At 46.3% G+C, this 16,434-nt stretch overlaps 1 protein-coding gene across 4 annotated transcripts in view; it reads right to left on the reverse strand.

Annotated features, from left to right (window-relative positions):
• Znf536 (zinc finger protein 536) overlaps positions 1–16,434 on the reverse strand; it is a 435,517-nt gene that overhangs the window by 366,855 nt on the left and 52,228 nt on the right. For all 4 annotated transcript variants that reach the window (XM_046448182.2, XM_058580443.1, XM_058580442.1 and 1 more), the window contains exon 2: positions 13,195–13,264. The gene's annotated coding sequence lies outside the window, so the exon portion shown is untranslated. The remainder of the gene's footprint in view (positions 1–13,194; positions 13,265–16,434) is intronic.

Below are 16,434 nucleotides of genomic sequence, written 5' to 3' on the forward strand. Positions count from 1 at the left end.
GTTGTTTAAAAAAACACATGCATTGCATCAAAGAATCACTGGACGATGTTTTTTGGCTATTTCTTTGTGTCTTGATGGTAGATGTGAATATAAAAGAATATTCATGCAAGATTCATAAGGGCCCCAGATTTCTAAATCAACAGATGAAAAAAATCCCTAAAAATAATAATGTCCAGATGTTGCTTATTTAAATGAGCTGTTGCCATTTAATGTTGCCAATCACAAAGTGAGAGAATTCGTGAATTTCAAGGTATTCATAATTTACAGAAGATTATGATCTTTTTTTTTAATCCAGGAAGCATCCAGGGTTATTAAGATGAACAATTTTCAATAAATACAAATGATGCTCTCACGGAGACCACCTTTATAACCTTGGTCTTGCCCACACTCTCTGGTTGTAGATTCTCCCTCTTATCCAGGCCCCCTTCAGGGGCAAATGTAATTTACCAGGCCTGAAATGCAGATCGTTTTTAATGTGCTAGAAACCTCAGAACTGGACAGACTCTTAGGAATCATATAGATCTAATTTCTCTTCTTATTGGTAAGAAAATTGAGATCCAGGAACTCAAAACATTTGACCCAGAGTCCTGTAACTGAAAAAGAAAAAAAATACCAGAATCCAGCCTTCTGGGGTCCACCTGCCAAAATATAGGTTCAGTGTTATATAATCCTGGGCCCTTCTGCATTGCCAAAGGAGCTTGTGGGAAATGAAGATTCCCAGGCCACAACCCAGACCCATATGCCTCTAGGTCTGAGGCCTACCCTTGAAACGCTTTCCTTCAGCAATTCTGAAATCAGCCTGTAATCTACTCCCTGGTCCTACGCTCCCTGACTCCAGAAAAGTCTCTTTGGAATGAGACAGGATGGAGGAGTCAGCATCACTGTTCTTCCAGAGAACTTTCAACAGCTCTGGGTTCCTGTAAGGCTGTCCATCCCAAAGCTAACACTACCAGGAAATGTTCATTTAAATGATCACCAGGAGATTTGTACTCAAGAGCCTGAAGGGGCACAATGGAAGACACAGCCACCCTGACCCCATAGGACCTCCCTTGGAGAAACCCCAGACTCGAAATGGAACTTCCACGTCTACACTCTGGGCTGCACATGACCCTGGGTTTCCCCGGTCCTCGATGCTGTATGGCAAGGTAAAGGAAGACACGGTCCCCTTACACAGCTGGTGACGCAGGGTGAGGACCACATGAGGACACTGGGCATGCCCATGCCTCTCTGGTCCAGATGTAATCAAGGAGCTGGGTTCCACCCAGAATTTGTGGCCATGTGTCTTCCATCTCTAATAGTGACTGGAATTTGCCCAATATTCTAAAGGGGAAAGGGTTTGGGGAAGGACCTGGTAGAATTCCTGAAAGAGGGGCACAAGGTTTACGGGGGAAACTTAATTCACAAGGTCACTGTGCAAGGCCAGTGGTTCCTGATGCCTGCCACCTAAGCCCCCATGCCAGATGGCATGTATTACCATAAAGGTGGGCTAACCCCACAGGCTATTCATTTATCCCTGAGAAAGGGCTGCCTTTCCCCCAGTACACAGCCACTCCTTAACCTGAGCTGACATTCTCTCTACAAATCCTAGGATAATATTTGCAGGTCACTTGCATCCTATGTGACCCTGCAGAAAAAAAAAAAAAATGGAGTGCCAAGCCACCCCTGGTAGATCACAGTTATGTGTGCGCTGGGAAACACGATTTGAGAGAGACACAGCTCCAAGATTTAAAAACACCTGAGCCACCTCACTTGAACAGGTTTTTTTGCTTATTTGTTGTTGTCATTTTGGGTCTGTTTTGTTTTGTTTTGTTTTAGTTCAGGAATAAAGCCTTCAAGCATTTTTTTTTAAAGTGGCTTAGGTTAGGATCAAAAACATTCTCTTAACAAAAGCACCTAAGTAGATAGTCCATTAAACTGGATTTAAACTTTACCCCACATATCATTGCTGGGCATACTAAGAGATTATGTAATTACATCTAGAAAGACTTTGGTAACCAGGTGCCCAATAGCAATCACAGTAGAGTCTCCAAATCAGCCTTTCGCTAAATCCATCTACTTTTAAGTTGGAGACAGAACACGGACACATTGAAGGGAAGATCCTTAGGTTTGATGTTGAACTGCACTTCAGGACATTTCTGAAGATGGAGGGTCTCAGTATCAAGTACACAGGGAAGCAGCATAGTTCTGGATATATGGAAGGGTCTTCTTGGTGAGGATCTTGTGCCTGATTTGGGGACATCTCACACAACTCAGCTTTCCTCAGTAAGCTTGGCTCTCACCTTCTCTCTGCTGCTGACACCAGTTATAAACACTTAGGCCCAACACACATCAGAGGAACCCGGAACAAATACAAAGATGACAGGTGGCTCAAATGAGGGTTAAAGGATATTGCCATATTTACCTGACCAATAGGGCCAACTGTCATTGGAAGACCACATGTTTATCTGTGCCTCCCTTCCTCCTAGCAGGGAGGCCCCCCACCTCTGAACTGAGCCCACTGGGTGAACAGGGAGAAGAGCTAGCTCTGGCACAGTCTCAGCAAGAAGCTGTTGTGGTGGACGCATTCCTAATCCCCCGGGGATGCTGGAAGCAAGCTGCAGAAACAGAACGTGGACTTTGAAGAGATCCACCCGCCCCTCCCAGACAGGCCCTGGATGACTCCCAGAATCTCCTCCCAGATTCTTCTATACAATCAAGGGCCAAACAGAAGGGCTTCGCCCAAGAGGAAACTCACTGGCCAGGAGGTATTGGACATTTGGGACTTGGACCAAGAAGAGACAGCCACAGTGACTTCTCCCAAGGAGAGGGCTGCCCTGGGTATTCAGGATCTCTGAGCCCTGTCACCTGGACCCAGACAGTGGGACCTGGACAAAGCTGTCAACACTGTACTCCATGGCCTGACCTGTCAGTGGGTCTCACTGTCCTGTAGCTTAACCAGTGCTACTGCTCTCTTCCACACCCGGGAAGCAACACCAAATACTCATCTTTGAAATGGGATAATGGCAGCACTCATTTCATGAGGTCGTTGCAAGAATTAAATGAGATCATGCATATCAAATGAGAACAGCGCTTGACACCCACGGGCAATAGGCACTAGCAGCTGCACACATTTGATGTCATCAGAGGCTGAGCCGCCCAGCACCAGGCCAGGCCCCATGGAAGCCTCACACAAGGTGTGAACACTCCTGTGCAAGAGGAAGCTGGAACTTCAGCATGTGAAACACTCGCTGCAGGGCAGGGCAGGATTAGGGGCTGTCATGGCCACGTCTGGCAACAGGGTGACCAAGGAGCCTACCTGGTTTCAGAGTCAGCATTCACCATCCCCAGGATTAAAAGTCTTGTGTTTACCAGAGGTTTTTAAACATTTGTCTTCTACCCACAAATCTTTTTTTCTAACAAAAGTTTACCAAGGCAAATATAAAACAGATGTGCACAGAGTGACCCTGGATGGAGGGCTCTGGGTGTCCTGGACCCACCAGCTCCAGCTCCCTCCAGATCTCTGTTTAATGACTTAGCTGATTACATGAAAGTGAAGTTTCTCAAAGTTCAGCCCCTGGACCAGCAGCATCAGCTGCTATGCAGAACTTGTTAGAAATTCAAGTTCCTATATCCTACCCCTGGAACTTCTGGATGGAAAAATTTGAGGTGGGGCCCAAAGTGTTTTGCCACAATTTCTCCAGGAGATTCTGGTGCCTGATGAAGTTGGAGATTCATTCCACTATACCAGTGGTCCATGCTGTGGCTGGACAGGGAGAGACCTAATGCCCCACACAAGGAAGGACATCAAGGACCAGTCCTTGTATACTGACCTGTTGGAGTACAAATAGATGGAATCCCCACAATTCATGCATAAAATAAATATATTTAAGACCTCACCTCTACGTTTTTCAATATCCTAATGGTCAAGTGGTAAACCTGTGAAAAGCCCCCCCCCACCCCACCCCCGTTATATACCCCAAGGCAGTGGTTCTCAGACTTCAGTGTGCATCAGAATCCCCTGGAGGGCTTGTTCAAACATGGAACCCCTGCCCCCTGCCCTCCTTTTCTGACAGGAGGGGGCTGCTGAGAATTTGCATTTCTAACATTTCCCAGGTGAGGTCCATGCCCTTGGTCATTACCCCACTCTCTACAAGCTAGTTCATGATTTGACTGGTTTGGGTGAGACCCAGACATTGGTGAGTCTTAAAAATCTCTCCAAGTAATTCTAAATTGGCCGGTAAGGTAAAGAGCCACCATCACAGTCCTTATTACTCAAAGTGTGGTCCAAGGGCCAGCAGCACAGAGTTGCCTGAGAATCTGTTAAGTATGTGGAACCTCTGCTCCCCCAGGCCTACTGAATTGGAATCTACATTTTACCAAGATCCCAGGGGCTTTGCATGTACATCCTGACACCTTTATCTAGGTTATTCTGTATAAAAACTGAAAAGAACCTAAGGCACCATGTGGCCCAAAGCACTCACCCTCCAGGTAGGAATCTGTGGTTGTATTGTCCTGAGACTTCTCAAGGTCACCCAGGCTGACAGCAGCAGATCAAGGGTTGGAACAGTTTCTTTACTCCAGAACCATGTCTCCTTTCCCCACCCACACAGCCTCCATCTGAGCAGGTTTGCCTCAGCCTTCCCTTAGAACATTCTCTCAGTCTGCAATCCTGAGGCCTCAGAGAGAGAAGGGTTGGTGGCCACCCCACTGAACTGTCCCCAAACTGCTTCTAGGTCATTTGCACTCAATGTCTTATTTCTGGAGTCCTGGCAATACTTGGAGGAATATCATATTTCTAGAAATATTGAAGTCATATTTAAACACACACACACACACACACACACCCCTCCCCTGAGAAAGTTCCTTCCCCTCTGGGCAGCAAGCTTCTCAATATTAGGGGCCACATCCCACTCACTAGGACTGAGCATAGAGACCCTGGTTAGACACAGAGCACTAGTTGTCAAGAAATACTGAAAGAACTAGAGGCAGCAAAGTCGAGGTCAGATGAGATTGTGAGCTCTGTGACCACCACCTACTGGCTACCAGGCAGGCAGAGGCTACACCAGGCCAAGACCTAATCTTAAAACAGATAAAAGGCCATAGACATCCCTATTTCCAAAACACATGAGCATAAGACATCACACATTGCTCCCACTTAATCTCAGGCACAGAATAATCACCATACTCATTCATTCCTCAAATACCTACCAACTACCTACTAGGTACAGGCCCTGTGCTTGGAGCAATACTGCAAATTTCCAAGGATGAAATTCAAAATCCAAAGTCATGGCTGTCTTTCTTGCAATGTGCTAACATGCCCATCACATTATCATCCTACAACTCAGATTATCCTACTCTCCTTTGTGTCAGATGAATTGAGCCAGAAAGCTGTAAGGGTAAGGGTGCAGCTCTGCTGGACTTAAAACCACAGCCAAAAGTTCATGAAAAACACTGTTGTGCTTCCCACTGGGACCACGTGAAGCCCATTGTTGAAAGGCCATAGTCACTGGGGGGAGGTGTCACGCATTCCCAAACCGAAAAGGAGAGCCAGGAACTAACACTTTTGCATGAAGTAGGCTCAAGACCAACCATTCCCAAGGGCCCCCCCTCCAGCATCCTCTCCATACTGGGGATGGATAGAATATTTCCATAGTGCATACAAATATGTAAACTCAGCTAAGACTTTTCTCTCCATTGAGGAAAGAACAAATAACTATCCATGCTTTGTGTTCTGTATCAAGAACTATCAGAAGGCTCCTGGTACCAAAGTCCACTCACCCTGGTGGGTGGAGAAGGCAGTGAGGAGGGGAGGAGGCAGAGAGAGTACAGCCTGCCCCTTACTAGCAACTGTGTGCCAACTGACTTCTGAGCCTGTGAGACCTAGGGAGTCCCCAAGACTGTCTCTGAGAAACAGGAAAGCAGATCTCTGCATTTAGAAAGTGCATACAAATATGTAAAACCAGCTAAGGGCAACAGTGTCTATGCCAGGATTCTTTCCAAACAGCGTGTGGCTGAAAAGGATCTACCAACACATCCCCTGGTATACCCCAGTTTTCTTCTCCCTCGATGATGGTAGTAATAAACTATTTATTTATTTATTCGTTTTCCAGTAGAATGCATTTTGACACATAGTACACAAATGGAGCACAACTTCTCGTTCCTCTGGCTGTACAAGGTTCAGAGTCACTCTTCTAGTGTAATTATACATGTATGGAGGGTAATACTGTCTGTCTCTTTCTATCGTCCTTCCCATCCCCACAACCCCACTCCTCCCCTGACTCCCCTCTACACAAACCAAAGTTCCTTCATTCTTCCCTGTCCCCTGACCCTACTACGGATCAGCATCCACTTATCAGAGAAAACATGAGGCTTTTGGTTTTGGGGGAGATTGGCTTATTTCACTTAGCATGATATTCTCTAGTTCCATCCATTTACCTACAAATGCCATAACTTCATTCTTCTTTAGGGCTGAGTATATTCCATTGAATAATAATTCATTTTCTAATGCAAGAAGAAGTTATCCATTGACTTAGCTTTCCCTCTAATCCCAAGGAAGTGTCGTGCACGTGGGCAGGCCAGCACCCTGAAACCATTGCCTTCTTCAGCAGAATTGAAAGCTCCCATCTTGCCATAAAATGCAGGGCTTGGGTTTGACAATTTACATATAATTAAGCTGTGGGTGTAGCTCGGTGGTAGGTGGTAGAGCGTTTGCCCAGCCTGCAAGAGGTGGATTCCTGACACTACCCCAAAACACTTCATTTAAGAAAGAAAGGAAGTTTCAGTTACCTAATGCCTCCTCCAATTTCTATCTTGTCTCTCAATTTATCACTTCTCCCAATGACAATATCATATTTTAGTATAATTTTTTCTCCACCTGAGCTGACCTTAGACTTACTAAAAATTCCAGTTCCCTGCAAAGAGCAATCTTTGATTGATCCCAGCAGCTCGGGAGGCTGAGACAGGAGGATCGTGAGTTCAATGATAGCCTCAGCAACAGTGAGGTGCTAAGCAACTCAGTGAGACCCTGTCTCTATATAAAACACAAAATAGGGGTGGGGATGTGGCTCAGTGGTCAAGTGCCCCTGAGTTCAATCCCTGGGGTACCCCCCCCCCGCCCAAAAGAATGAATGATTACATTTAAAGGGGTGGCAAGGAATGCAAGACTGGGAGACACAGGGACAGGCACATGCGTCCTTTCTCCCTCCATTTTTCAGACATGTGGCTTGTACAAGTAGCTTGTCTTTGCTGATGCTCAGTTTCTTTGCAGAGTGGATTTCTGAGACGTAGAAAGTGGATTTCTGAGGGTAGAAAGCTCTTACCCTCAGGAGGGGCTGGCAAACATTCCCAGTTTAGGGTCAGGTGATGAATATTTTTGACTCTGCAGGATGGTGACAACTACCCAACTCTGCCACTGTACAGCTTGAAAGCAACCACAGACCAGGGCGAATCCCCAAAAGAACTGAGAGCTGAGTCTTAAAGAAATGGGTCAACCCAGGCTCATGGCAGCACTAGTCACAATAGCTATGAGTGGAAGACACCCAAATGTCCATCCATGGGTGAGTGGATGAAGAAAATGTGGTCTCTACCTACAAGGGAATGTTATTTGGCCTTTAAAAAGAAAGAAATCCTTTCAAGTACTGCAGCATAGATAAACTTTGAGGACATGATGCTAAGCTAAATACTGCCACCCCAAAGACTAAATACTATATGGTTCCACTTATATGAAATAACCTACAGTAGACACATTCCTAGAGACAGAGAGTAGGACAGCCAGTGCAGGGGTTGGGGGTGGGGAGAACAGGGAGTTGTCCCTTGGCTACAGCATTGCCATTTGGGAAGATCAAAAGTTCTGTTGATGGTTGGTAGTGATGGTTGCACAATGATGTGATCGTCACCAAACATTTTAAACTGCATACTTTAAAATGACCAAGATGGTAAATTTTATGTTCTGTGTATTTCACAGCAATTTTCTTTAAATTCTTAAACGTCATAAAAGTAAAATGGGCAGTGTGCTCTCTATGACTGACAGGCCATAGCTGACCAATCCTTAGCCTGGGGGCATAAAAACAGCACAGTGTACACCTCAAAAAGAGGAAAAATGAGTGGAAGGGTATCAGGATTACACATGAAAAGAGTGCTCCAAGGCACATAAAGATATTTCTAAGACGTACTCTTTCAAGCCTTGCCAAGCACCCACCCTGGAGCCAATAATCATCTGGGCATAGACACAAAAATAAAGAGAGAGATATCCCTGAGCCTTACAATCCAACCTTTGCATCTCACACCCCCATCCAAAGGAAGACTGCCTGTGCGTGCTGATGGGCCCATGCTGGGGTGCACGGGGGGCGCCCTGGGGGCCAGGGGTCAGGGGCAATTAGGCTACTCAGGCACTTACATGGCTCCTGTATGGAGGTACACCCTCCTTGGAATGGTCAATGATCTTGTCAGGGACAGAAAAGTTCAATGACTACAAGGGTGAGTTTAATTATATGTTGTCGCTGACTAGCAGTGGTTACGATGGTACAATTACACATGTAATTTATCAGCAAGATACTTGCATACATAATAAACCAAAAGCAAAACATTAAATTTCAGTGGAATCTAAAAATATAAAACTGGGCCGTGATGTGGAGCACACTCACTTGCGAGGGGATGGAAGAGCGAAACCATGAGTGTCCCCTCCCTGTCAAGAGCAGGCGGTTCCCACCCACAGTGACCACGTGGCTTCCATCCCAGAAATGCACTCCCCACACACCACGTAAATCCCAAACCCCCAGTGGTGTGTCAACAGCACGCCTTCACAGAGGAAACGGGACTGAGAAACTGGCTTAAGAAACTCACCAGCCTTTCCGACACCCTCTGAACTCGCTAACCAAGGTCCCCAGAGGGTGCTGGGGAGACCACATGCCTGGCAATGTCTGGGGGTTCCTAGCCCTGGTATGAGCCAGAGGAGAAAAAGTTAATTACCTGAAAATGATCTATACTTTCATTAATTTTGAGTCGAGAGGGAGAAAAGAACAAAAAAATTACTGAATGGAAAAAAAATGAAAATAATAACAGCAACTCACATTTATTAAATGCCTACTTAGCGCCACTGTGAAGTGTATCACAGAGTGTGATCTATTGCACTGCCATTGCTGTTATTCCCAATTTACAGATGAGAAAATTGAGGTGTAAGTCCAGTGACATGCTCGTGTAGTACGTGAGTCCTAAGTCAGCATTCCAACCTGGGAAATCTGGGTCCAGAGCACGCATGTTTTTTACAGGTTTCCAGGCCTGGAATGGCAACTAGTTAATCTCTCTATCCTCTTCATTATTTTCTCACTGGTACTGCCATGATGTCCATTGCTCCATAATTTGACAGTCAAGGATGGGGTGACCAGGACCATTCTCATCACATGGAGCTGTTTCCTAGTAGATGGTTACATTGTATACACCATGCCTGGGGATTGGGGATCCTACTCCCCAGAGTCTCAGTCAATCTTCTAAAGATGGTCAACTCTATACTTTCATCAATCTTTTTTTTTTTTTCAAGAATATCAAGCGTGATGAGTCTGAAGAGGACACACTAAAGCCTCTAAAATACACGAAATATACTGTATGCTACAGTTTGGCCCAGGAGATGGTCATTCGGTCACACGGACAAGATGGGAGGCCCAGTTTTCTGAGACTCATGAATTCCTCATCCATGCTCTACTTTGAGAGTGGTCACCTTCTCCTGCTTTGTCTCCATGTCTTCAGTCCAGGTCATCCATACGTATGCCCTACGAGACTTTTAAACATATTTTTACAACAAAGTGGTTTTCAGCTCACAGAGATTGCCTAGCATGATCTTAGACATGTTTTTCTTTTCTATTTTTTAAAAAAACTGGATTGCAAAGAAGAGATAATGAGAATGCCTTTCTATAACTGGCCATTTTGAAATTTTTTAAAAAATTGGGAGGCCATGGGGTGAAGAGATGGCAAAATAGGTATTTTCTTTGGCCAACTGGGCCCACTATTGTAAGGTTTATATTACAGCTGGAGATAGAATCCTATCTCCCACCCATCCGGCCATTCCTTCATCTCTCCACCTACCCATCCATCCATCCACCAATCATCCATCTACCCAGCCATCTACCCATCCACTCACCCATCCTTCCATCTACCGATTATATTCTTTATGGAGAACCTACTGTATTTTAGGCATGATTCCAGGAACTAGGGAGGTTAACACTGAACATAAAAGGTCCCAGTCCTCACCAGGCACACCACCGCAGTAGGGGAAACAGACCAGAAATAGGCAAAGAAGGAGGAGGTCACCAAAAAGCTTTCCTGCAACACACATCACAACATATTTGGAATCTTCCTAACACAAAGGTAAATTAAATCCATTTGCTCATTTGTTGTTATCATCAAAGATCAGTTGTAAAAACAAACAAGAGTGTCTCATATGGAAAATGTTAATGGTTCAAAAATGTATTCCAATGTGGCAGAATCATCTGAGGGTAAATACTGCAGGCAATATTTTTATGACAAAAGCTTTATTTCTCATCTTCTCTATCCTTGATTTAAATATATACATGTATGTGGGTGCACACATATCAAGATTCAAGTATTTCAATATAAATTTTGTATTCAAATACTTTTCCTGATTTCAGTTGATTGCATATTTGGAGCCAATGTTGCAACAGTAATTTTTGTTCTGAATCAAAAACAAGGAGATATCTCTCTCTCTCTCTCTCTCTCTCTCTCTCTCTCTCTCTCTCTCTCTCTCCCTCCCTCTCCCTCTCCCTCTCCCTCTCTTTCTCTTTTTCTCTGCCCTGCTCAACACCTTCCTCCCCCTCTTCCCTGCCCTGCTGCCAACACTCTAGCCCTAAGAAGCCCAAATATCCAAGCTGCTGTCAGAGCTGAGTGGTATCAAGAGCAAAACCTGTTTCTTCCCATTTATTTTCTTGCTGAAGGTTTCTGGGGCTGTTCGGGGGCCGAGGCTCTGGCTAAAGCCACATCACAAAGCACCGCCCTCCCCCAGAAGGACAAACCTCCCCACTTTGACTGGAGTGTGTAATTGTTTGAATACATCTCTCTGGCTCTACAATAATGTCATCCTTGGTTGACACAGATTTTAAAGCCCTTTGAAAAGGTGGAATGTTATCAATCATGAGCGTGATTATAATGGGATTTAAGTGGAAGAAGCGAAGATCCAGGACCTTACTGGGGCCAGGCTCTGTGGCAGAAGAGGAGGGAGAAAGAAGAGGACTGTGTATCAGCCAAGAAAAGGAAACAGTGTGTGCGGTCATCCGCCCGCCCTCTCTCCCAAAGCCGAAGATGTTCAAGAAACACCATGAAACTCAGCAGCTGTGACGGGAAGACCCCAAACACCCCAACATGCCTGCTGTGCCTGTGTCACCTTAGACCAACGGTTCTCTCAAAAGAGCTGATTGGATCCCCTCCCCAGGGGATACTTGGGGATTCCTGGAGATGCACTGGGTGTCACAGTGGGCAGAAAGGGGTGTGCCCCTGGCCTCTCATGGGTAAAGGCCAGGGATGTTGCTAAATCTCCTACCACACACGTGACAGCTTCCCACACCAAAGAATTATCCAGCCCCAAATATCAATAGAGCCAATGGTGATGAAGAAACCCTGTGTCAGACCCGGACAGGCTAGCCCAAAGCTAGGGGAAGGTATGGATGGAGAAATTGCTGGGAAAGTGGTAAGACACTGCTTCTGCATCTCTGCCACCCCACCTGTGTGCCAGCAAACTGAGGCAGGTGACCGAAAAAAGGACAAAACAGATTGAGGAAAGAAAAGCAACTTTGAGCCAAATTACTTCCTCTTCTGCCTTTTGATCTAAAATGCACCTTCTTTATTACAAGTCTGAAGGGACTGGAAACTCAGCTTTTTTTTTTTTATTATTCAAGGCAAAATAACCCTGGCCCAACAAAAACAAAATAATCTCCATGGCAGATCACTGGGACTGTCAAACCTTCTATTTGACAAATCACAATGGTGCCTACAAATGTAGAATTCACCCATCAAGCCCAATCACATGCCTGGGATTACTAAGGCAAAGAATTGTGAATTTCATTAAATATGTTAAAGGGGAAAAAATCAGCTTTGAAAAATAGTAATCCTGTCTTTCAACAAAAATATTATAGGAAGCTATGAATTTGGTAGATCCGAATAGGATGTTGGTACATGTTTTACTAAGGTAATATAATGGCACACTATTATTAGATCACATTAATCATTACTGTGCCAACGGCACTGACAGCCCCACTGAAAAGGATTGAAAGGCCTGGTAATGGATATAAATTACCCATTGTGTGATAAAAGGATTTTTACTAAGAAGGTAAGAATAAAACAGCAAATTTCTAATATAACTGTTGTGTAAAAACCAAAATAAAAGTAATCCTCGGTCAGTAATATCCACAAAATCAGAAGTAAGCACTTTTCCAACAAGATAAAGTCACAATAAAAAAAATATATATTCAGTACAATATAAAATTAATTTCTGAGTGCATAATTCCACTATCAATTTCCCTGGTTTATGGAGTGACCTCAGAGATGCATGGTCAGGAGAAGGTGGGCTCTGCTAATTAGATCTGAGGGTGAGTTTACAGAGGTATCAGGGGCAGCCTCACAGGGGGTCACGGAAGGCATCGAGTCCACGCACCAGCCCTTCCTGCCGCATTTGATTTTAAGCTGTTATCATCGGCCTCTATGGCGGGAATCTGCTCCATCGCTGAGTGTGTGATCTTGAGTCTGATGGAGATGATAAACACAGAGGTGCGCTGGGCCAGCCCACCAAATCACAGGGTGAGCGATGGGGACAGGATGGCACCCAGGTGGTGCTCACATGGGGTCACCTGGCTTACAGCAGCCTCACCAGGTCACCAGCTCTGACTCCAGGTTACCAGCTGGTCAATGAGCAGTGACTCAGGGTGTCACTCCAGAGAGAAAGAAGTCGCCCTTGGAGGACTTTGCCCCTTTCTGAGCCTCAGGAGCACATCTTAGTGCTGCATGTTCACCCCACCCAGCAGACCTGGAACCCCTTCTCCCTCCAGGAGACTTTGGAGTCTGGAAGTTTCTTTGCAGGCCCCCCACCCTCACAGTAAAAGGGAGAACCTAGGAAGACTCTTTACTCAGCACAAACCCAAAGAAGACAGCCTGGACTCCCCCACAGACGCACAGACAGACACAAGTTTCAACAAGCTACAAAGCGATGATCCTTACCCGGCAAGTCTTAAAGCAATGAGGCTCCCTCCTGGGTCAAGGATATTCTTAAAGCCGTGGTGGTCAGGAACTGCAAAAATAAAACCTGTTAGAAACTTTAAATGTCAAACACATAGACTTCAATAAGCATTCGTTCAAGGTAACGATTTGCTGGGTTACTTGAGATCCTGAAAATATTAAGTAGCTCCCCCACCCCGCCCCAATTCCTTGAGCAATTTACAAAATGGGAACTCTGTGACCTTGGCTGCAGTGAGCCAAATGTACTTAGCTCCTTTTAGATGGGAAATCACCACTTTAAAAAAAAAAAAAGAAAGAAAGAAAAAAAAGGAGGGAGCAAGGCTTCTAACCATCTCTTCTCTAGAGGGGACAGAAGAAATAAGAGCAAATAAGGCCTGGCTCCCTGGCTCCTTCTCTCCCTTGGGATTCTGAGAGTAAGGAACGTGCAAATACTCAAGGTTCCTTGCTTTCTCCCTGATTTATGGAGCCCCCTACAGTAGATCAAAATTCCACCCAAATTTCAGTTGGCTGAACCCATTCAGTGACCAGGGAAATACTCAATGGATCCAAAACGGGAATCTGCAACGAACCGAAGCTCTGGGATGTTGTGTTTGGCATTAAAGCCCTCTCTCCTGAACCAAGACCAGGAAAGCGGCAGCCAGTTAGATTTTCTACTTTTTACTCTGTGTTATAAATGAAATCAGTCCCACGTAGATGATCTCATCTACCAGGGCATGTGCGGGTGAGATAAGGCGTAGCGGGAAAGCTGGTGCGCTCTCCACTGTGGCTTCAGGAGTCATCAGCTCGGATGGTCAGGTCAACCCCCCAACTGGTGATTTCCAGCACCCCCTTGTCCAGAGTAATCCAGAATCTAATTAGTTTTGCCATCTTACAGAAGGGACATTGTAGGGCAAGCAAAAGTCCTCCCTTGATAGATGGTGTTTTGCCAAACCTGAAGTTATACATTCAGATCAGAAAAGCAGAACTCCATTATAGATTCAAGGATGCTGTTCTGCAAATGGGACATCAGAAGATGCTTTTGGAGGACCCACAGTAGCAGCCTCAGCCCAAGAAGTTAAAACTGAAAACCCCGCTTGCCGTGCTCCATCCAACTCTCAAGACTGATTTCTGGCAGCCACAAAGGTGTTTGCTGACTACATGTGAAAAGTGTTATCTGAAAGTGCCACAAGGACGCCACTGTTTACAGATTTCTACCTGCCCACCTTGAGGCATAAAGAAAAGTTTACATCTCCATCTGCAACAAGGAACAAAATTACAGGTCTGGTGTTGCCTCTCTCTCTCTCTCTCTCTCTCTCTCTCTCTCTCTCTCTCTCTCTCTCTCTCTCTCTCCTCCTCCTCCTCCTCCTCCCCAGATCAGGTTTTCTTTTGCATCCACCCTTTTTCTGTATCATTCAACATTAAACCCTAAGAGTGAGAAGCAAATGCTCACTGCTACATTAAGTTATGACTTACTTTTGAGCCGAACAGGTCCCCAGCCCCCAGTGGGGCTCTGGAAAGACTTATCTGCTTTGCCCATCGTACTTTGTATTCAGGGAGGGGGAGGAAGGGGGGGCACAGACTGAGATTTTATATCCAGGATCATGACTCACAAAATTCTAGCATGATTTTCCAGGGACGGTTCATGTAGAAGTTTTGTAAATTCTGATGACAGGAGAACACAGGGAAAGCCACTTCATGGAGGGATGTCCCACACTGATTTGTCCTCTGCACCTCAGAGCCTCGCTGTCTCCCACAATCTCCACCGGACAGTGAGGAAAGCAAACCCTTCAGGTTGTGAATCCTGAATCAAGAAAGGCCCAGCACCAGCCTGGTGACTATGCTCCGGACTGAGTTCCTCTGGGTGATTAGGGGGTTTCTCCAAAGCCTGCTGACCTGACTGTGTAGGCGAGGTAGTGCCACACACTCGCACATGTAGTGCCACACACTCACACAGGTAGTGCCACACACTCGCACAGGTAGAGGCTACACTGGAATCCTGGGAAAGGAAGTTGAGTTACTTCCACCTGTGTCTATTGAGCTCATCTAAACAGTAGGGACTCCTGGTGTCTGATGTCATTAGAGTCACTGTAGGTCTGGAAAAGGTGACAACATCCTACCACAGATGCTCTCTGGATTCGGGTGGGGAGAGAAAATCTACCAGCACAGTAATTCTGTCTTCCTCAGTGGAAAAAAAAAATGGCTCTTTTGGTGCAAGTGAGTAACTCATGTTTAGTGGGAACACTGTCAGGGGCATAACCTGCCTCCTGGAGGACACCACGCTGAAGGTACTCAGGAGAGCAGGGCCACCCAGGAGCCACTGCCCACCAGCCCAGTTTGGTACGGCACCCACCAGATCAGAGGAGGAGTGACAGGAGGCGGATTACAAAGGCAGCAGGAAGTCTAGCATGCATCAAGGGGTGAAGCAGGATAGCAGCCGTGAGGGTGTTTCAATGTCTTAAATCCACTCGCTGTAAAGTGACAGCCCGTTTCTCCTTCAAAACACAGGTGAGGCACACACACAGCCACCCTCAGCCACAGACACCCCCCCATGTGAATGAGTTCGGGGTATCCATTCATTCCAGGACTCACAGACTCCTGTGAGCTTTTAGTGTGAGCCAGGCCCTGTGGAAGGGTAGGGGACAAGCAGGTCTGCCACTGGGTACGGAAGCTCCTCATGGTGCAAAGAGCCTGGCCGAATGCACAGGGAGCCAAGAGAGCAGGTCAAAGGTGTGGCACCAGGGGCAGAGGGTGGCCGGCAGCAGCTTAGCCCTGGTGAGGGGAGGGCTGGGGCAAGCGAGCATGACCCGAGAGGTAGTGGGGTCCCGGAGGAGACCCACAGGACAATGAGACTTTGAGAAGAGCATGAGAGAAGGAGGAGAGGGGAGGAAGGGTCCTGCATCCCCCCATCCTGAGTGGATCCTGGTGAGGGAAAGCCAGGAGCCCAGGGTGCTAGCAGGAGGGGGGAATGGGGCCCTCATACAGACGGAAGCACTCCCAGGTCCCTCCGAGGAAGGGAAGGGGAGGGGAGGAATAGGGACCAAGAGAGAAGCAGAGTGTGAGAGAGAGAGAGACTTTGAAGGCCTAATGGGGAGGGCAGGAAAATATGGGTGACACCAACAAAAGGTAGCCTGACAGCTCTGTCCCACCCTAGCACTCAGTGACCACAGGGCAGCTTACACCCCCATCCCTGGGAATTCTGCAGGCAAAGCTGTGCCACCCCTAAGCCCAGCCCTGGTCAGCAAA

The sequence above is a fragment of the Marmota monax genome, unplaced genomic scaffold (genome assembly GCF_021218885.2).
Source record: "Marmota monax isolate L192 unplaced genomic scaffold, Marmota_monax_Labrador192_F-V1.1 WCK01_AAM20220418_F8-fsc00101, whole genome shotgun sequence".
In the NCBI taxonomy this organism is placed as follows: domain Eukaryota; kingdom Metazoa; phylum Chordata; class Mammalia; order Rodentia; family Sciuridae; genus Marmota; species Marmota monax.